Raw genomic sequence first — 20,816 nt, forward strand, 5'->3', positions numbered from 1 at the left:
ACATCTCATTCTCAATCTGCCATTCCCGGATTTTATTTCATTGCGCTAAATTTTCGAGAAGAAAAAATAATACAACATGGCTTCTTTCATTCCCGATTTTTCACAACTTCCGGCGGGTAACTACGAAATAATCAGTGTGACAGGTAAATTTCTTTATTTCTGAAGCTTTTTTAAATGCAGAATAGGCTATTCTATTATAGAAGATGGCTTGAGATGTATGAGTTTGGAATATAGAATGCATTTAATTGGTCGCATACGTTTAATTGAATATATTTCTATCTATTTTCCAGGCAATATTGTTGATGAGTGTGGAGAATCCCGATTTACGGAATGTTTAGCATTTGAATTTGGAAATGAAAATCCAGGGAACAGTAATTTATCAATTTCTGAGCTGACACGCCTCGTAGCTGATGATAAATCGTCGCCAAATCGTGTACAGTATGAAGATGACATAATCAACAACAAGGGGCCCGTTATTCCCCAATTTTACAACGACCTGAGATGTTTGATCGTCGACGAAGTCAAATCCACTGACAGCTTTGCAGATTCATTGATGTTTTCAACCCACGTGGTGGTGAATATCAGAGAAAGAGAAGAATCACTCCTTCAGATGTTTTCCAAACTTCAACCTGAATATCCTGACATGGTTCAACAACTATCTTGCTTTTACCGCTTCCATTCCGCCAGCATTGACATGGAGAGAATGAACCGTGTTCAGTCCTGTCCATCCAAAGTTCAACAACAGTCGCTCCATGTGGAACTTGACAACCAGCTACGCATGATCATCGACCGGGTAGAATCTAGTTTACAGTTATTGGCATCACGCACTGAACCGAGCAAGTCGTCAACAACGGCGAGGACTCGTCCAGTCTTGTGTCGTCGGTCCCTGAAAGTACTAGAACAATGGTACCAGTCACACTTAGTTCACCCGTATCCCACGGCCCAGCAAGTTGAACAACTGGCCGAGATTTCGGGTCTAACAACGGAACAGGTCAAAAAGTGGTTTGGTAATAAAAGAAGTCGTGCGAGAAACACAAGATCCCTGACAGAGATAGCTAAAGTCAAACGAAGGCAGCGACTTCTCCGAAGAGTGTGAATGATCTGCTGTTGTTTATGCTTTGTTTTATTTTCTTTATGTTCAAGTTTTGTAACCATATATTCTTGTTACGTTTGATTAAACTTTAATATGCCATTAGAATTCGGTTTTCTTTTTACTGTATATGAGAGAGAGAGAAAGAGAGAGAGAGAACTTGGTCATTTCGGGACTAACATGTGGTTCGATAGTATTTCAATAATTCGATTGCGCCTAGGGAACTTTATATTATAACAATTAGGGGAAAGTCGGAGAAATTCTCGTTTGGGTACATTTGCATCACTTAAATGGATACAGGGGAATACTTACAGTCATTTTAATTTTACCCTACTTAGAGGGTTAAAGAAATTGTCTACAGGCTCATTAAGTTCTTCCTCCCCACGGAAATCTTTAGTAAAAGGCGAAAGATTTACACGAGAGATGAGGAAAACCAGAGGAATATTTCAAAACGCGGGCTAATCACCCGGTCCACGTTACATATACAAATCTACGTGTCACTCCATTATGACGAACCAGTGATCCTGACAGGAGACAATAACGCTGGAAAATAAATTCACAAGCCTTATAAGATCTAGATAATTAAATGCAGCTTACACTTACACTCGACACAAACTAGGGACCAATGCATGTTTCTTTTTTATTATTATTTCAGTAATTCGCTTGCACGTGCGGCTTTTTAGCAGTGGTAGGGGGTGGGGGTCCGAAGAAAACCCACGAGTTTGGACAGGCGACCCGACCCCTTGACAAGTATAACCGGGAAATCGAAACCACGCCAGTTGACTCAATGACAGACCTACGCTAGTAATGCAAACGATCACAACTCTCTTTTTGTTTTTGATATCCACAGAATACAGACTGCTATTAAACATAACTCAAGCTATGATAGGTGATAAGTAATCAGCGATAAGTGTGGATGTATATATTAATCAGTACTGATTAATCATTTTGAGACTAACTCACGCTATCAATTCCAACTGTGAAACGAGATTTGTTTTACGTGTACTCGTGTGTTTAGACAGCTGGACCTCGGGTTTTCTGCTCATTCGAGCGTCAACATATTCCTGCCAGCAGAACCAACTCTGATTTGGGCTATCATACTTAAATTTTATAATAACCCCTAACACTCTTTTTATCTTAATTTACCCTCCGTAGAGGGCTAAAAGAAATTGTCTATAGACTCATTAAGTTGTTCCTCCCCACGGAAATCTTTAGTAAAAGGCGAAAGATTTACACGAAAAATGAGGAGAAACCAGAGTAATTTTTTCAAAACGTGGGCTAATCACCTGGTCCAAGTTTCATACACACGTTATGCCGGTATGACAAAACAAATTTTATAAGGAAAATAACCCCTAACACTCTTTTTATCTTAATTTACCCTCCGTAGAGGGTTAAAGAAATTGTCTATAGACTCATTAAGTTGTTCCTCCCCACGGAAATCTTTAGTAAAAGGCGAAAGATTTACACGAAAAATGAGGAGAAACCAGAGTAATATTTTCAAAACGTGGGCTAATCACCTGGTCCAAGTTTCATACACACGTCATGCCGGTATGACAAAACAGTGATACGAGACAAAAACGCCGGAGTATAAATTCACAAGCATTATAAGTTCTAGATAAATTAACGCAGCGAAAATCTTCGAATGCCTTTACAGATTTTGATTCCACGCCCAATGTTATGGCGAGTTTTACTGCGATGTCATTTTATTAACAAGTAGACATTTGCGAACAAAAACCCCCCTACCGCCCGCCCCGCGACACTCCTTTGAAACCAAGAGTTTACTGCGGCATTTTAATCCTCAATAAAGATAAATCTTGTTATGATTGGTGATTAGTAATCAGCGATAATTGTGTTGGAGACATTATTAGTTAACAGTACTGATTAATGTTTTCCGTGGATTAACTGGTTTGAAAACTCTTTTGGGTGGCTTCAACAAGCCGTCTACATGAGCAGTCATCATAAAGCAGTTGATTTAAAAGGATCGACTCAATTCTGACATCTCATTCTCAATCTGCCATTCCCGGATTTTATTTCATTGCGCTAAATTTTCGAGAAGAAAAAAATAATACAACATGGCTTCTTTCATTCCCGATTTTTCACAACTTCCGGCGGGTAACTACGAAATAATCAGTGTGACAGGTAAATTTCTTTATTTCTGAAGCTTTTTTAAATGCAGAATAGGCTATTCTATTATAGAAGATGGCTTGAGATGTATGAGTTTGGAATATAGAATGCATTTAATTGGTCGCATACGTTTAATTGAATATATTTCTATCTATTTTCCAGGCAATATTGTTGATGAGTGTGGAGAATCCCGATTTACGGAATGTTTAGCATTTGAATTTGGAAATGAAAATCCAGGGAACAGTAATTTATCAATTTCTGAGCTGACACGCCTCGTAGCTGATGATAAATCGTCGCCAAATCGTGTACAGTATGAAGATGACATAATCAACAACAAGGGGCCCGTTATTCCCCAATTTTACAACGACCTGAGATGTTTGATCGTCGACGAAGTCAAATCCACTGACAGCTTTGCAGATTCATTGATGTTTTCAACCCACGTGGTGGTGAATATCAGAGAAAGAGAAGAATCACTCCTTCAGATGTTTTCCAAACTTCAACCTGAATATCCTGACATGGTTCAACAACTATCTTGCTTTTACCGCTTCCATTCCGCCAGCATTGACATGGAGAGAATGAACCGTGTTCAGTCCTGTCCATCCAAAGTTCAGCAACAGTCGCTCCATGTGGAACTTGACAACCAGCTACGCATGATCATCGACCGGGTAGAATCTAGTTTACAGTTATTGGCATCACGCACTGAACCGAGCAAGTCGTCAACAACGGCGAGGACTCGTCCAGTCTTGTGTCGTCGGTCCCTGAAAGTACTAGAACAATGGTACCAGTCACACTTAGTTCACCCGTATCCCACGGCCCAGCAAGTTGAACAACTGGCCGAGATTTCGGGTCTAACAACGGAACAGGTCAAAAAGTGGTTTGGTAATAAAAGAAGTCGTGCGAGAAACACAAGATCCCTGACAGAGATAGCTAAAGTCAAACGAAGGCAGCGACTTCTCCGAAGAGTGTGAATGATCTGCTGTTGTTTATGCTTTGTTTTATTTTCTTTATGTTCAAGTTTTGTAACCATATATTCTTGTTACGTTTGATTAAACTTTAATATGCCATTAGAATTCGGTTTTCTTTTTACTGTATATGAGAGAGAGAGAGAGAGGACTTGGTCATTTCGGGACTAACATGTGGTTCGATAGTATTTCAATAATTCGATTGCGCCTAGGGAACTTTATATTATAACAATTAGGGGAAAGTCGGAGAAATTCTCGTTTGGGTACATTTTCATCACTTAAATGGATACAGGGGAATACTTACAGTCATTTTAATTTTACCCTACTTAGAGGGTTAAAGAAATTGTCTACAGGCTCATTAAGTTCTTCCTCCCCACGGAAATCTTTAGTAAAAGGCGAAAAATTTACACGAGAGATGAGGAAAACCAGAGGAATATTTCAAAACGCGGGCTAATCACCCGGTCCACGTTACATATACAAATCTACGTGTCACTCCATTATGACGAACCAGTGATCCTGACAGGAGACAATAACGCTGGAAAATAAATTCACAAGCCTTATAAGATCTAGATAATTAAATGCAGCTTACACTTACACTCGACACAAACTAGGGACCAATGCATGTTTCTTTTTTATTATTATTTCAGTAATTCGCTTGCACGTGCGGCTTTTTAGCAGTGGTAGGGGGTGGGGGTCCGAAGAAAACCCACGAGTTTGGACATGCGACCCGACTCCTTGACAAGTATAACCGGGAAATCGAAACCACGCCAGTTGACTCAATGACAGACCTACGCTAGTAATGCAAACGATCACAACTCTCTTTTTGTTTTTGATATCCACAGAATACAGACTGCTATTAAACATAACTCAAGCTATGATAGGTGATAAGTAATCAGCGATAAGTGTGGATGTATATATTAATCAGTACTGATTAATCATTTTGAGACTAACTCACGCTATCAATTCCAACTGTGAAACGAGATTTGTTTTACGTGTACTCGTGTGTTTAGACAGCTGGACCTCGGGTTTTCTGCTCATTCGAGCGTCAACATATTCCTGCCAGCAGAACCAACTCTGATTTGGGCTATCATACTTAAATTTTATAATAACCCCTAACACTCTTTTTATCTTAATTTACCCTCCGTAGAGGGCTAAAAGAAATTGTCTATAGACTCATTAAGTTGTTCCTCCCCACGGAAATCTTTAGTAAAAGGGGAAAGATTTACACGAAAAATGAGGAGAAACCAGAGTAATTTTTTCAAAACGTGGGCTAATCACCTGGTCCAAGTTTCATACACACGTTATGCCGGTATGACAAAACAAATTTTATAAGGAAAATAACCCCTAACACTCTTTTTATCTTAATTTACCCTCCGTAGAGGGTTAAAGAAATTGTCTATAGACTCATTAAGTTGTTCCTCCCCACGGAAATCTTTAGTAAAAGGCGAAAGATTTACACGAAAAATGAGGAGAAACCAGAGTAATTTTTTCAAAACGTGGGCTAATCACCTGGTTAAAGAAATTGTCTATAGACTCATTAAGTTGTTCCTCCCCACGGAAATCTTTAGTAAAAGGCGAAAGATTTACACGAAAAATGAGGAGAAACCAGAGTAATTTTTTCAAAACGTGGGCTAATCACCTGGTCCAAGTTTCATACACACGTCATGCCGGTATGACAAAACAGTGATACGAGACAAAAACGCCGGAGTATAAATTCACAAGCATTATAAGTTCTAGATAAATTAACGCAGCGAAAATCTTCGAATGCCTTTACAGATTTTGATTCCACGCCCAATGTTATGGCGAGTTTTACTGCGATGTCATTTTATTAACAAGTAGACATTTGCGAACAACGTCCGCCCCGCGACCCTCCTTTGAAACCAAGAGTTTACTGCGGCATTTTAATCCTCAATAAAGATAAATCGCCAGTAGGAATAAATGTACCATAGCCAAAGAAGTGTTGTTATTGCTAGTGAGTTTTTCGAGTGCAGATTTCCCCCGCAGAGTTAGATTCAGTGCGGTGAGTGTGTATACCACGGTGGTTTATAATGTCTGATCACGTGATTGATGTTGATTTTGAAGATGATGATATTGATGACGATGTCGTTTCCAGGACAGTTAAAGTGACCTTAGACAAGAAGGTAATGGTTTATAGGCCAACGATTTTCAAGATGATATGTTTAGCTTTAGATTCATCCAAGGCTGTTGAAGCGATTAGTAAAAGGGACAAGTCTGAAGAATGGTACGTTACTCTTAAATCTAGTAAAATGGTTGAAGCACTAATATACATAGGTAGCGGTACGTACAATGGCATAAGATATTATTTTTGTGACGCAACCAAGTCGGTGGTGAACCTACGAGTACACTGGGTGCCCAGATACGTTAAGGATAGATTTTTAAGGAAGATTTTTGAAAGATTTGGCGAGGTGACCCGGGTTTACGAAGAGAGATCGTCTTACGAGGGGGTACAGCTTGGTACAGGAATGCGAGCAATAACTTTAGTAGTTTCTGATTTTTTAAAGACCCCTATTCCGCACATGATACGGGTTGAGAAAAGTAATCTGCGTATGCTCGTAACTGCTCCAGGCAGGCTGCCACTATGTTTGAAATGTAACTGTATTGGTCATGTTAGCGCAAACTGTATAAATTCTGTTTGGGGTCCACCCAAAAAAACCTTTGCTGAGGCAGTATCGCCCCCACGTCCTAGCGCAATTTCAGCTGAGCAGGTGCCTGCGGTCGAGGTATTGAAAGAAGGTGAAAAGGATGGTAGTGAGGATGAAAGGGAAATTGATCAGAACAGCGAAGATGGTGATAAACAGGTAGATGGAATGGAAGGTAATATGATTGAAGAAATGGATGATCGCGAGAGTAATACCAATAACGTTATGGAGGAAGAGATTTGTGTGACAGGGGGTAGTAGTCCTCTTTTATCCCCGATCACCCCTTGGCATCCCGGATTGAGACTAACAAATTTTGACTCTCGTAATAAACGTCATATGCAAGATGATGAAGGCTTTACCGTTGTTAAGGACAAAAAGAAAAATAAACTTTAACATGTGTAAATATATAAATGATGTGTTGTTTCAACAAGTTTTTTATTTTGCAGGTTGTAGAACCGCCACTTTAAACTGTTTAGAAAGTGTATATAGTGTGATGTTGTTTTCTGTCGTCTGCTGCGATGTTTGTACAGAGTATGGTTTTATACACACACCAGTCACTGTAGCCTTTACTCACCACTGTTCATGTGAGTTAACAGGTAAAAACGTAATCACTGTAAGCCTGTACGTTTTTGTCTATCTAGTATTCATAATGGGTTTTTGCCAATTAAATATTTTTATATGTATTTTATTGAATTATCTTATTATTGTTTCAATTTCTATCATTGCTGTTATTTCCCCATCTACAATAAAATGTCAATTCCAACTTTAAATATTATCACTATTAATGTTAATGGTTTAGCTGCTTATAAACGTAAAAGACTTGTAATGAACGATATTAATTCGCATAAAGCTGATGTTGTATTCTTACAAGAAACACACATTCAGTCTGTAGCAGACGGCAAAATGTTAGAATCTTTTGGTGATTTTAAGGCCTTTTGGAGTTTCGGGGCAAATAGAGAAAAGGGCGTGGGGATACTTTTATCTAATAGAATTAATTTTAACATTATTAAATTTGATTTTGATTTTTCTGGTCGTATGATTTTTCTAGATGCATCCATTAATAATATATTTTTTAGATTTCTAAATGTGTATGCTCCAGTTGATTGTACCGACAGACGGGAATTTTTTACGTATATCCATAAATTTTGTATTACATCACATGTTCTAATTTTGGGGGGTGATTTTAATTGTGTTTTAGATCGTGAGAAGGATAAAATAGGGGGAAACCCTTTTGCTGTATTGAAAGGCCATGTGCAGTTGAGAAATCTTGTAGCTGATCTTAATTTAGTTGATGTTTTCAGGTCGTTAAACCCTACGGGGGTCATTTCTACGTGGCGCGGGGTGGGGGTTTCATCACGAATAGATAGATTTTATATTTCTCAGAGATATTTACAGTTTGTTAATCATCATCAAGTATTGCCTTGTTCAGCTTCTGATCATGATTTCGTTTTAATCAATATTAATTTAAATTCTTCTGTTACTATTGGGCCAGGTTTTTGGAAGTTGAATAATTCAATACTTGATGATGATAATTTTATTCTTGAATTTAGATTGTTTTGGGAGATATATTTTGATACTGATGAGGTAATTTCTACATCATGGTGGGAACAATGTAAAATAGATATAAAGAATTTTATTGTGTCGTTTTGTAGAAATAAAAATAAGAATAATTGTATTTTACGTAGAGAATTAGAAAAACGTTTTTATCAGTTAATTTCCGCTGAATCGTCCGATCCTGGTGCATATATTGATCAAATTAAGGCTGTTAAGAAAGAATTGTTAACTTTTAACTTAATTAAAGATAGAGGTCATATTATTAGAGCCAAGGCCCGATACTTAGATAACAACGAAACACCGTCAAAATATTTTTTAAATAAAGAAAGTAAACGCGCCAAAGATAAATATATTTCTAAATTAAATGATCCTTCTTGTAATAAAACTTTTACTGATTCTGAGAATCTAATTCGCATAGCCAGTGACTTTTATTCAAATTTATTCACTAAAGAACCTATTGACCATGATATAATGAACGATTTTTTACACGATTTACCGACACTTGATGATGAGGAAAGCGAGCTCTGTGATGGGTATATAACTCTGGAAGAAATAAGAACTAGTCTTAATAATTTTAAACATGATCGTAGTCCTGGTTTTGATGGTCTAAGTCGGGAGTTCTTTGCTAAATTTTTTGATATTTTTGGTCCTATTTTATTAGAACTTTATAATTCTTGTTATGATAATTTTTCTCTTTGTGAATCTCAAAAACTTAGTGTTATCACTTTATTATGTAAAGACAGAAATCATGATTATGATATAAAATGTTGGAGACCAATATCTTTACTTAATGTAGATTTTAAGATTCTTTCAAAAATTATTCAACGAAGATTGAGCTGTGTTATCGGGGAAATCGTACATTTTGATCAAACTTGTTCTGTTCCTGGCCGCCAAATCTCTGCTAATCTTCACTTGATACGGAACGTAATTGACTACTGTCAACAAAAACACTTGAAAGTCGCATTTGTTAATCTAGATTCGGCAAAAGCATTTGACCGAGTAGATCACGATTTCCTTTTCGCGTGTTTAAAACGATATAATTTTGGTGAATCTTTTATTAAGTGGGTGAAACTTTTATATACAGATGTATCCAGCTCAGTCCTCGTTAATGGTTTTATATCTAAATCTTTTAAAGTGACACGTTCTGTTAGACAGGGTTGTCCGTTATCACCATTATTATATGTTTTAGCTTTAGAACCTTTTTTGGTTCGCCTTAGGTCTGATCCATTTATTAAAGGTATTTCCCTTCCCGGTAATAACGGCGAGGCTCGTGTCACTGCTTATGCAGATGACGTCACCGGTTTTTGCACAACAGCACTGAGTGTCCAGCGGGTTTTAGATGTTTATGAACAATACGGTCGAGGTTCGGGGGCCCGTTTAAATAAAAGTAAGACGAAGGTTTTAACTTTTGGTAATTTTAATATTTCGGATCAGGCCTATGGTGTATCCTGGGTAGATTCTCAGAAAGTTTTGGGAGTTAAATTTGGGAAATCCATTACTGTAGATGATAATTTTAATAAGATTTTGAATTCTTTTATATATGTTACTTTTGATTATGGTGATAGAGATATGAGCATATTTGGTCGTGCTAATATTATAAAAGCAGTTGGTTTATCAAAACTTTGGCATGTTGGAAGTATAATCGACGTTCCGAATATATTAATTCAAAAATTTAATTCAATAATGTTCAAATTTATATGGGGCACTAAACGTTTTGAATGTCTTAAACGTCTGGTTTTATACGGTAGTAAGCGGGAAGGGGGTTTGTCAGTTGTGCATATTTTATTAAAATTTCAATCTCTTAGACTTAAACATATACATAATATTGTTAATGGTTGTAATTCTAATTTTAAGTATTTTGTTTTTTATTGGCTAGGGTTTACTCTCAAAAAAATTGACTCTTCCTTATTTACAAATAATATGCCACATGGTGATTCTGTACCAAGTTTCTATAAGAATTGTAAGGTAATTTTAGAGAATTTCATTAAGCTGTATCCGGATTTTAATTGGCATGATCATACTTCATCTAAAGAATTTTATTATTTATTGTTGAAACCTATAGTTAAACAAAATTTCATAGTTAAGATTATGCCTCAGATTAATTTTCAAACTGTATTTTCTAATGTTCATTGTAATTTTGTTGATCCTCATGTAAGAAGTTTTGCTTGGCGTTTCGCGCATGATATTGTTCCTTGCATGTGGACACTTTTTACACGTAAGCATTCTTTAGAAAAAAAATGTACTTTTTGTAATAATATTGAAACACTGGAACATTTATTTTATACATGTGGAGTTGTCTCCCCTATATGGGTAATTATTCATAATTGGATTGACAGTTTATCTTTAGGCTCTATTGCATTAACTTTTGAATTGATTCGGTTTTTAACTTTTCCTAAAATGAACAAATTTATTTTTGATGTTATTTTGTATATTGTTAATTTAGCGAAAGCTGTTATATGGCGTAATCGTCAGGATTGTAAATTTAAACAGAAGTCTGTATCTACGGAAACTATTATTTGTGATTTCTTAGAGAAATTAAGATTTAGAATAACTGTTGATAAATTTAGATTTACCCCTAGCAAATTTCATAAATATTGGCTTGATCCCGGTTTATTTTGTTTGTTAGATAAAAATGGTAGTTTGTCTTTTAGTTTTTGAATTATGAAAATTTCTCGACTTTTTAATTTAGATTCTTTTCACTTCACATTGTGATTATTCTGTTGTATTAGCTATAGTTTTTTGTGTATTATAATATTGTACATGTGTTTATGTGTATTATGCTTGTAAATATGTTTATTGTTTTATATTATTTGGTGTATATACGTTTTTGGTAATATTTTTGTCAACAGTTAATTTGTACTTTGTTTATTTTTCTAATTGCAATTTAAAGTAAATAATGACAATATTTTAACATTATTCACTCCCCATCATCAATTTTTTAATTTTTATCTTTGTACATTTTTACACTGTTTGTACATAGATGATGGGATTTTTGATATGATGTATAATATTTTTATTGAGTGAATAAATTCTTTATAAAAAAAAAAAAAAAAAAAAAAAAAAAAAAGCGATAATTGTGTTGGAGACATTATTAGTTAACAGTACTGATTAATTTTTTCCGTGGATTAACTGGTTTGAAAACTCTTTTGGGTGGCTTCAACAAGCCGTCTACATGAGCAGTCATCATAAAGCAGTTGATTTAAAAGGATCGACTCAATTCTGACATCTCATTCTCAATCTGCCATTCCCGGATTTTATTTCATTGCGCTAAATTTTCGAGAAGAAAAAAATAATACAACATGGCTTCTTTCATTCCCGATTTTTCACAACTTCCGGCGGGTAACTACGAAATAATCAGTGTGACAGGTAAATTTCTTTATTTCTGAAGCTTTTTTAAATGCAGAATAGGCTATTCTATTATAGAAGATGGCTTGAGATGTATGAGTTTGGAATATAGAATGCATTTAATTGGTCGCATACGTTTAATTGAATATATTTCTATCTATTTTCCAGGCAATATTGTTGATGAGTGTGGAGAATCCCGATTTACGGAATGTTTAGCATTTGAATTTGGAAATGAAAATCCAGGGAACAGTAATTTATCAATTTCTGAGCTGACACGCCTCGTAGCTGATGATAAATCGTCGCCAAATCGTGTACAGTATGAAGATGACATAATCAACAACAAGGGGCCCGTTATTCCCCAATTTTACAACGACCTGAGATGTTTGATCGTCGACGAAGTCAAATCCACTGACAGCTTTGCAGATTCGTTGATTTTTTCAACCCACGAGGTGGTGAATATCAGAGAAAGAGAAGAATCACTCCTTCAGATGTTTTCCAAACTTCAACCTGAATATCCTGACATGGTTCAACAACTATCTTGCATTTACCGCTTCCATTCCGCCAGCATTGACATGGAGAGAATGAACCGTGTTCAGTCCTGTCCATCCAAAGTTCAGCAACAGTCGCTCCATGTGGAACTTGACAACCAGCTACGCATGATCATCGACCGGGTAGAATCTAGTTTACAGTTATTGGCATCACGCACTGAACCGAGCAAGTCGTCAACAACGGCGAGGACTCGTCCAGTCTTGTGTCGTCGGTCCCTGAAAGTACTAGAACAATGGTACCAGTCACACTTAGTTCACCCGTAACCCACGGCCCAGCAAGTTGAACAACTGGCCGAGATTTCGGGTCTAACAACGGAACAGGTCAAAAAGTGGTTTGGTAATAAAAGAAGTCGTGCGAGAAACACAAGATCCCTGACAGAGATAGCTAAAGTCAAACGAAGGCAGCGACTTCTCCGAAGAGTGTGAATGATCTGCTGTTGTTTATGCTTTGTTTTATTTTCTTTATGTTCAAGTTTTGTAACCATATATTCTTGTTACGTTTGATTAAACTTTAATATGCCATTAGAATTCGGTTTTCTTTTTACTGTATATGAGAGAGAGAGAGAGAACTTGGTCATTTCGGGACTAACATGTGGTTCGATAGTATTTCAATAATTCGATTGCGCCTAGGGAACTTTATATTATAACAATTAGGGGAAAGTCGGAGAAGTTCTCGTTTGGGTACATTTTCATCACTTAAATGGATACAGGGGAATACTTACAGTCATTTTAATTTTACCCTACTTAGAGGGTTAAAGAAATTGTCTACAGGCTCATTAAGTTCTTCCTCCCCACGGAAATCTTTAGTAAAAGGCGAAAGATTTACACGAGAGATGAGGAAAACCAGAGGAATATTTCAAAACGCGGGCTAATCACCCGGTCCACGTTACATATACAAATCTACGTGTCACTCCATTATGACGAACCAGTGATCCTGACAGGAGACAATAACGCTGGAAAATAAATTCACAAGCCTTATAAGATCTAGATAATTAAATGCAGCTTACACTTACACTCGACACAAACTAGGGACCAATGCATGTTTCTTTTTTATTTCAGTAATTCGCTTGCACGTGCGGCTTTTTAGCAGTGGTAGGGGGTGGGGGTCCGAAGAAAACCCACGAGTTTGGACAGGCGACCCGACTCCTTGACAAGTATAACCGGGAAATCGAAACCACGCCAGTTGACTCAATGACAGACCTACGCTAGTAATGCAAACGATCACAACTCTCTTTTTGTTTTTGATATCCACAGAATACAGACTGCTATTAAACATAACTCAAGCTATGATAGGTGATAAGTAATCAGCGATAAGTGTGGATGTATATATTAATCAGTACTGATTAATCATTTTGAGACTAACTCACGCTATCAATTCCAACTGTGAAACGAGATTTGTTTTACGTGTACTCGTGTGTTTAGACAGCTGGACCTCGGGTTTTCTGCTCATTCGAGCGTCAACATATTCCTGCCAGCAGAACCAACTCTGATTTGGGCTATCATACTTAAATTTTATAATAACCCCTAACACTCTTTTTATCTTAATTTACCCTCCGTAGAGGGCTAAAAGAAATTGTCTATAGACTCATTAAGTTGTTCCTCCCCACGGAAATCTTTAGTAAAAGGCGAAAGATTTACACGAAAAATGAGGAGAAACCAGAGTAATTTTTTCAAAACGTGGGCTAATCACCTGGTCCAAGTTTCATACACACGTCATGCCGGTATGACAAAACAAATTTTATAAGGAAAATAACCCCTAACACTCTTTTTATCTTAATTTACCCTCCGTAGAGGGTTAAAGAAATTGTCTATAGACTCATTAAGTTGTTCCTCCCCACGGAAATCTTTAGTAAAAGGCGAAAGATTTACACGAAAAATGAGGAGAAACCAGAGTAATTTTTTCAAAACGTGGGCTAATCACCTGGTTAAAGAAATTGTCTATAGACTCATTAAGTTGTTCCTCCCCACGGAAATCTTTAGTAAAAGGCGAAAGATTTACACGAAAAATGAGGAGAAACCAGAGTAATTTTTTCAAAACGTGGGCTAATCACCTGGTCCAAGTTTCATACACACGTCATGCCGGTATGACAAAACAGTGATACGAGACAAAAACGCCGGAGTATAAATTCACAAGCATTATAAGTTCTAGATAAATTAACGCAGCGAAAATCTTCGAATGCCTTTACAGATTTTGATTCCACGCCCAATGTTATGGCGAGTTTTACTGCGATGTCATTTTATTAACAAGTAGACATTTGCGAACAACGTCCGCCCCGCGACCCTCCTTTGAAACCAAGAGTTTACTGCGGCATTTTAATCCTCAATAAAGATAAATCTTGTTATGATTGGTGATTAGTAATCAGCGATAATTGTGTTGGAGACATTATTAGTTAACAGTACTGATTAATGTTTTCCGTGGATTAACTGGTTTGAAAACTCTTTTGGGTGGCTTCAACAAGCCGTCCACATGAGCAGTCATCATAAAGCAGTTGATTTATAAGGATCGACTCAATTCTGACATCTCATTCTCAATCTGCCATTCCCGGATTTTATTTCATTGCGCTAAATTTTCGAGAAGAAAAAATAATACAACATGGCTTCTTTCATTCCCGATTTTTCACAACTTCCGGCGGGTAACTACGAAATAATCAGTGTGACAGGTAAATTTCTTTATTTCTGAAGCTTTTTTAAATGCAGAATAGGCTATTCTATTATAGAAGATGGCTTGAGATGTATGAGTTTGGAATATAGAATGCATTTAATTGGTCGCATACGTTTAATTGAATATATTTCTATCTATTTTCCAGGCAATATTGTTGATGAGTGTGGAGAATCCCGATTTACGGAATGTTTAGCATTTGAATTTGGAAATGAAAATCCAGGGAACAGTAATTTATCAATTTCTGAGCTGACACGCCTCGTAGCTGATGATAAATCGTCGCCAAATCGTGTACAGTATGAAGATGACATAATCAACAACAAGGGGCCCGTTATTCCCCAATTTTACAACGACCTGAGATGTTTGATCGTCGACGAAGTCAAATCCACTGACAGCTTTGCAGATTCGTTGATGTTTTCAACCCACGAGGTGGTGAACCCCTAACACTCTTTTTATCTTAATTTACCCTCCGTAGAGGGTTAAAGAAATTGTCTATAGACTCATTAAGTTGTTCCTCCCCACGGAAATCTTTAGTAAAAGGCCAAAGATTTACACGAAAAATGAGAAGAAACAGGAGTAATTTTTCAAAACCTGGGCAAATCACCTGGTCCAAGTTTCATACACATGTCATGCCGGTATGACAAAACAGTGATACAAGACAAAAACGCCTGAGTATAAATTCACAAGCATCATAAGTTCTAGATAAATTTGAAACCAAGAGTTTACTGCGGCATTTTAATCCTCAATAAAGATAAATCTTGTTATGATTGGTGATTAGTAATCAGCGATAATTGTAATGCAAACGATCACAACTCTCTTTTTGTTTTTGATATCCACAGAATACAGACTGCTATTAAACATAACTCAAGCTATGATAGGTGATATGTATATATTAATCAGTACTGATTAATCATTTTGAGACTAACTCACGCTATCAATTCCAACTGTGAAACGAGATTTGTTTTACGTGTACTCGTGTGTTTAGACAGCTGGACCTCGGGTTTTCTGCTCATTCGAGCGTCAACATATTCCTGCCAGCAGAACCAACTCTGATTTGGGCTATCATACTTAAATTTTATAATAACCCCTAACACTCTTTTTATCTTAATTTACCCTCCGTAGAGGCTAATCACCTGGTCCAAGTTTCATACACACGTCATGCCGGTATGACAAAACAGTGATACGAGACAAAAACGCCGGAGTATAAATTCACAAGCATTATAAGTTCTAGATAAATTAACGCAGCGAAAATCTTCGAATGCCTTTACAGATTTTGATTCCACGCCCAATGTTATGGCGAGTTTTACTGCGATGTCATTTTATTAACAAGTAGACATTTGCGAACAAAAACCCCCCTACCGCCCGCCCCGCGACACTCCTTTGAAACCAAGAGTTTACTGCGGCATTTTAATCCTCAATAAAGATAAATCTTGTTATGATTGGTGATTAGTAATCAGCGATAATTGTGTTGGAGACATTATTAGTTAACAGTACTGATTAATGTTTTCCGTGGATTAACTGGTTTGAAAACTCTTTTGGGTGGCTTCAACAAGCCGTCTACATGAGCAGTCATCATAAAGCAGTTGATTTAAAAGGATCGACTCAATTCTGACATCTCATTCTCAATCTGCCATTCCCGGATTTTATTTCATTGCGCTAAATTTTCGAGAAGAAAAAAATAATACAACATGGCTTCTTTCATTCCCGATTTTTCACAACTTCCGGTGGGTAACTACGAAATAATCAGTGTGACAGGTAAATTTCTTTATTTCTGAAGCTTTTTTAAATGCAGAATAGGCTATTCTATTATAGAAGATGGCTTGAGATGTATGAGTTTGGAATATAGAATGCATTTAATTGGTCGCATACGTTTAATTGAATATATTTCTATCTATTTTCCAGGCAATATTGTTGATGAGTGTGGAGAATCCCGATTTACGGAATGTTTAGCATTTGAATTTGGAAATGAAAATCCAGGGAACAGTAATTTATCAATTTCTGAGCTGACACGCCTCGTAGCTGATGATAAATCGTCGCCAAATCGTGTACAGTATGAAGATGACATAATCAACAACAAGGGGCCCGTTATTCCCCAATTTTACAACGACCTGAGATGTTTGATCGTCGACGAAGTCAAATCCACTGACAGCTTTGCAGATTCATTGATGTTTTCAACCCACGTGGTGGTGAATATCAGAGAAAGAGAAGAATCACTCCTTCAGATGTTTTCCAAACTTCAACCTGAATATCCTGACATGGTTCAACAACTATCTTGCTTTTACCGCTTCCATTCCGCCAGCATTGACATGGAGAGAATGAACCGTGTTCAGTCCTGTCCATCCAAAGTTCAGCAACAGTCGCTCCATGTGGAACTTGACAACCAGCTACGCATGATCATCGACCGGGTAGAATCTAGTTTACAGTTATTGGCATCACGCACTGAACCGAGCAAGTCGTCAACAACGGCGAGGACTCGTCCAGTCTTGTGTCGTCGGTCCCTGAAAGTACTAGAACAATGGTACCAGTCACACTTAGTTCACCCGTATCCCACGGCCCAGCAAGTTGAACAACTGGCCGAGATTTCGGGTCTAACAACGGAACAGGTCAAAAAGTGGTTTGGTAATAAAAGAAGTCGTGCGAGAAACACAAGATCCCTGACAGAGATAGCTAAAGTCAAACGAAGGCAGCGACTTCTCCGAAGAGTGTGAATGATCTGCTGTTGTTTATGCTTTGTTTTATTTTCTTTATGTTCAAGTTTTGTAACCATATATTCTTGTTACGTTTGATTAAACTTTAATATGCCATTAGAATTCGGTTTTCTTTTTACTGTATATGAGAGAGAGAGAAAGAGAGAGAGAGAACTTGGTCATTTCGGGACTAACATGTGGTTCGATAGTATTTCAATAATTCGATTGCGCCTAGGGAACTTTATATTATAACAATTAGGGGAAAGTCGGAGAAATTCTCGTTTGGGTACATTTGCATCACTTAAATGGATACAGGGGAATACTTACAGTCATTTTAATTTTACCCTACTTAGAGGGTTAAAGAAATTGTCTACAGGCTCATTAAGTTCTTCCTCCCCACGGAAATCTTTAGTAAAAGGCGAAAGATTTACACGAGAGATGAGGAAAACCAGAGGAATATTTCAAAACGCGGGCTAATCACCCGGTCCACGTTACATATACAAATCTACGTGTCACTCCATTATGACGAACCAGTGATCCTGACAGGAGACAATAACGCTGGAAAATAAATTCACAAGCCTTATAAGATCTAGATAATTAAATGCAGCTTACACTTACACTCGACACAAACTAGGGACCAATGCATGTTTCTTTTTTATTATTATTTCAGTAATTCGCTTGCACGTGCGGCTTTTTAGCAGTGGTAGGGGGTGGGGGTCCGAAGAAAACCCACGAGTTTGGACAGGCGACCCGACCCCTTGACAAGTATAACCGGGAAATCGAAACCACGCCAGTTGACTCAATGACAGACCTACGCTAGTAATGCAAACGATCACAACTCTCTTTTTGTTTTTGATATCCACAGAATACAGACTGCTATTAAACATAACTCAAGCTATGATAGGTGATAAGTAATCAGCGATAAGTGTGGATGTATATATTAATCAGTACTGATTAATCATTTTGAGACTAACTCACGCTATCAATTCCAACTGTGAAACGAGATTTGTTTTACGTGTACTCGTGTGTTTAGACAGCTGGACCTCGGGTTTTCTGCTCATTCGAGCGTCAACATATTCCTGCCAGCAGAACCAACTCTGATTTGGGCTATCATACTTAAATTTTATAATAACCCCTAACACTCTTTTTATCTTAATTTACCCTCCGTAGAGGGCTAAAAGAAATTGTCTATAGACTCATTAAGTTGTTCCTCCCCACGGAAATCTTTAGTAAAAGGCGAAAGATTTACACGAAAAATGAGGAGAAACCAGAGTAATTTTTTCAAAACGTGGGCTAATCACCTGGTCCAAGTTTCATACACACGTTATGCCGGTATGACAAAACAAATTTTATAAGGAAAATAACCCCTAACACTCTTTTTATCTTAATTTACCCTCCGTAGAGGGTTAAAGAAATTGTCTATAGACTCATTAAGTTGTTCCTCCCCACGGAAATCTTTAGTAAAAGGCGAAAGATTTACACGAAAAATGAGGAGAAACCAGAGTAATATTTTCAAAACGTGGGCTAATCACCTGGTCCAAGTTTCATACACACGTCATGCCGGTATGACAAAACAGTGATACGAGACAAAAACGCCGGAGTATAAATTCACAAGCATTATAAGTTCTAGATAAATTAACGCAGCGAAAATCTTCGAATGCCTTTACAGATTTTGATTCCACGCCCAATGTTATGGCGAGTTTTACTGCGATGTCATTTTATTAACAAGTAGACATTTGCGAACAAAAACCCCCCTACCGCCCGCCCCGCGACACTCCTTTGAAACCAAGAGTTTACTGCGGCATTTTAATCCTCAATAAAGATAAATCTTGTTATGATTGGTGATTAGTAATCAGCGATAATTGTGTTGGAGACATTATTAGTTAACAGTACTGATTAATGTTTTCCGTGGATTAACTGGTTTGAAAACTCTTTTGGGTGGCTTCAACAAGCCGTCTACATGAGCAGTCATCATAAAGCAGTTGATTTAAAAGGATCGACTCAATTCTGACATCTCATTCTCAATCTGCCATTCCCGGATTTTATTTCATTGCGCTAAATTTTCGAGAAGAAAAAAATAATACAACATGGCTTCTTTCATTCCCGATTTTTCACAACTTCCGGCGGGTAACTACGAAATAATCAGTGTGACAGGTAAATTTCTTTATTTCTGAAGCTTTTTTAAATGCAGAATAGGCTATTCTATTATAGAAGATGGCTTGAGATGTATGAGTTTGGAATATAGAATGCATTTAATTGGTCGCATACGTTTAATTGAATATATTTCTATCTATTTTCCAGGCAATATTGTTGATGAGTGTGGAGAATCCCGATTTACGGAATGTTTAGCATTTGAATTTGGAAATGAAAATCCAGGGAACAGTAATTTATCAATTTCTGAGCTGACACGCCTCGTAGCTGATGATAAATCGTCGCCAAATCGTGTACAGTATGAAGATGACATAATCAACAACAAGGGGCCCGTTATTCCCCAATTTTACAACGACCTGAGATGTTTGATCGTCGACGAAGTCAAATCCACTGACAGCTTTGCAGATTCATTGATGTTTTCAACCCACGTGGTGGTGAATATCAGAGAAAGAGAAGAATCACTCCTTCAGATGTTTTCCAAACTTCAACCTGAATATCCTGACATGGTTCAACAACTATCTTGCTTTTACCGCTTCCATTCCGCCAGCATTGACATGGAGAGAATGAACCGTGTTCAGTCCTGTCCATCCAAAGTTCAGCAACAGTCGCTCCATGTGGAACTTGACAACCAGCTACGCATGATCATCGACCGGGTAGAATCTAGTTTACAGTTATTGGCATCACGCACTGAACCGAGCAAGTCGTCAACAACGGCGAGGACTCGTCCAGTCTTGTGTCGTCGGTCCCTGAAAGTACTAGAACAATGGTACCAGTCACACTTAGTTCACCCGTATCCCACGGCCCAGCAAGTTGAACAACTGGCCGAGATTTCGGGTCTAACAACGGAACAGGTCAAAAAGTGGTTTGGTAATAAAAGAAGTCGTGCGAGAAACACAAGATCCCTGACAGAGATAGCTAAAGTCAAACGAAGGCAGCGACTTCTCCGAAGAGTGTGAATGATCTGCTGTTGTTTATGCTTTGTTTTATTTTCTTTATGTTCAAGTTTTGTAACCATATATTCTTGTTACGTTTGATT

The 20,816-nt window shown here is 37.4% G+C and overlaps 15 non-coding genes across 15 annotated transcripts; all 15 read right to left on the reverse strand.

Annotated features, from left to right (window-relative positions):
* Positions 1-1,415: 1,415 nt before the first annotated feature.
* LOC126825846 (U5 spliceosomal RNA) lies at positions 1,416-1,531 on the reverse strand. The gene has a single exon (XR_007682260.1). It is a non-coding gene; the product is annotated as a U5 spliceosomal RNA (small nuclear RNA).
* A 702-nt stretch (positions 1,532-2,233) lies between these two features.
* On the reverse strand, positions 2,234-2,351 carry LOC126825789 (U5 spliceosomal RNA). The gene has a single exon (XR_007682204.1). It is a non-coding gene; the product is annotated as a U5 spliceosomal RNA (small nuclear RNA).
* A 115-nt stretch (positions 2,352-2,466) lies between these two features.
* Positions 2,467-2,582, reverse strand: LOC126825942 (U5 spliceosomal RNA). The gene has a single exon (XR_007682334.1). It is a non-coding gene; the product is annotated as a U5 spliceosomal RNA (small nuclear RNA).
* A 1,911-nt stretch (positions 2,583-4,493) lies between these two features.
* LOC126825867 (U5 spliceosomal RNA) lies at positions 4,494-4,609 on the reverse strand. The gene has a single exon (XR_007682281.1). It is a non-coding gene; the product is annotated as a U5 spliceosomal RNA (small nuclear RNA).
* A 702-nt stretch (positions 4,610-5,311) lies between these two features.
* On the reverse strand, positions 5,312-5,429 carry LOC126825799 (U5 spliceosomal RNA). The gene has a single exon (XR_007682214.1). It is a non-coding gene; the product is annotated as a U5 spliceosomal RNA (small nuclear RNA).
* Positions 5,430-5,544: 115 nt separating this feature from the next.
* On the reverse strand, positions 5,545-5,660 carry LOC126825943 (U5 spliceosomal RNA). The gene has a single exon (XR_007682335.1). It is a non-coding gene; the product is annotated as a U5 spliceosomal RNA (small nuclear RNA).
* Positions 5,661-5,670: 10 nt separating this feature from the next.
* Positions 5,671-5,790, reverse strand: LOC126825806 (U5 spliceosomal RNA). Its single transcript, XR_007682220.1, has one exon. It is a non-coding gene; the product is annotated as a U5 spliceosomal RNA (small nuclear RNA).
* Positions 5,791-13,018: 7,228 nt separating this feature from the next.
* LOC126825847 (U5 spliceosomal RNA) lies at positions 13,019-13,134 on the reverse strand. Its single transcript, XR_007682261.1, has one exon. It is a non-coding gene; the product is annotated as a U5 spliceosomal RNA (small nuclear RNA).
* Positions 13,135-13,830: 696 nt separating this feature from the next.
* LOC126825801 (U5 spliceosomal RNA) lies at positions 13,831-13,948 on the reverse strand. The gene has a single exon (XR_007682216.1). It is a non-coding gene; the product is annotated as a U5 spliceosomal RNA (small nuclear RNA).
* A 115-nt stretch (positions 13,949-14,063) lies between these two features.
* On the reverse strand, positions 14,064-14,179 carry LOC126825759 (U5 spliceosomal RNA). The gene has a single exon (XR_007682174.1). It is a non-coding gene; the product is annotated as a U5 spliceosomal RNA (small nuclear RNA).
* A 10-nt stretch (positions 14,180-14,189) lies between these two features.
* LOC126825807 (U5 spliceosomal RNA) lies at positions 14,190-14,309 on the reverse strand. The gene has a single exon (XR_007682221.1). It is a non-coding gene; the product is annotated as a U5 spliceosomal RNA (small nuclear RNA).
* Positions 14,310-15,406: 1,097 nt separating this feature from the next.
* On the reverse strand, positions 15,407-15,522 carry LOC126825817 (U5 spliceosomal RNA). The gene has a single exon (XR_007682231.1). It is a non-coding gene; the product is annotated as a U5 spliceosomal RNA (small nuclear RNA).
* A 2,447-nt stretch (positions 15,523-17,969) lies between these two features.
* On the reverse strand, positions 17,970-18,085 carry LOC126825848 (U5 spliceosomal RNA). Its single transcript, XR_007682262.1, has one exon. It is a non-coding gene; the product is annotated as a U5 spliceosomal RNA (small nuclear RNA).
* A 702-nt stretch (positions 18,086-18,787) lies between these two features.
* On the reverse strand, positions 18,788-18,905 carry LOC126825813 (U5 spliceosomal RNA). The gene has a single exon (XR_007682228.1). It is a non-coding gene; the product is annotated as a U5 spliceosomal RNA (small nuclear RNA).
* A 115-nt stretch (positions 18,906-19,020) lies between these two features.
* On the reverse strand, positions 19,021-19,136 carry LOC126825761 (U5 spliceosomal RNA). Its single transcript, XR_007682175.1, has one exon. It is a non-coding gene; the product is annotated as a U5 spliceosomal RNA (small nuclear RNA).
* Positions 19,137-20,816: the final 1,680 nt, after the last annotated feature.

The sequence above is a fragment of the Patella vulgata genome, chromosome 6 (assembly GCF_932274485.2).
Source record: "Patella vulgata chromosome 6, xgPatVulg1.2, whole genome shotgun sequence".
NCBI classification, from domain to species: domain Eukaryota; kingdom Metazoa; phylum Mollusca; class Gastropoda; family Patellidae; genus Patella; species Patella vulgata.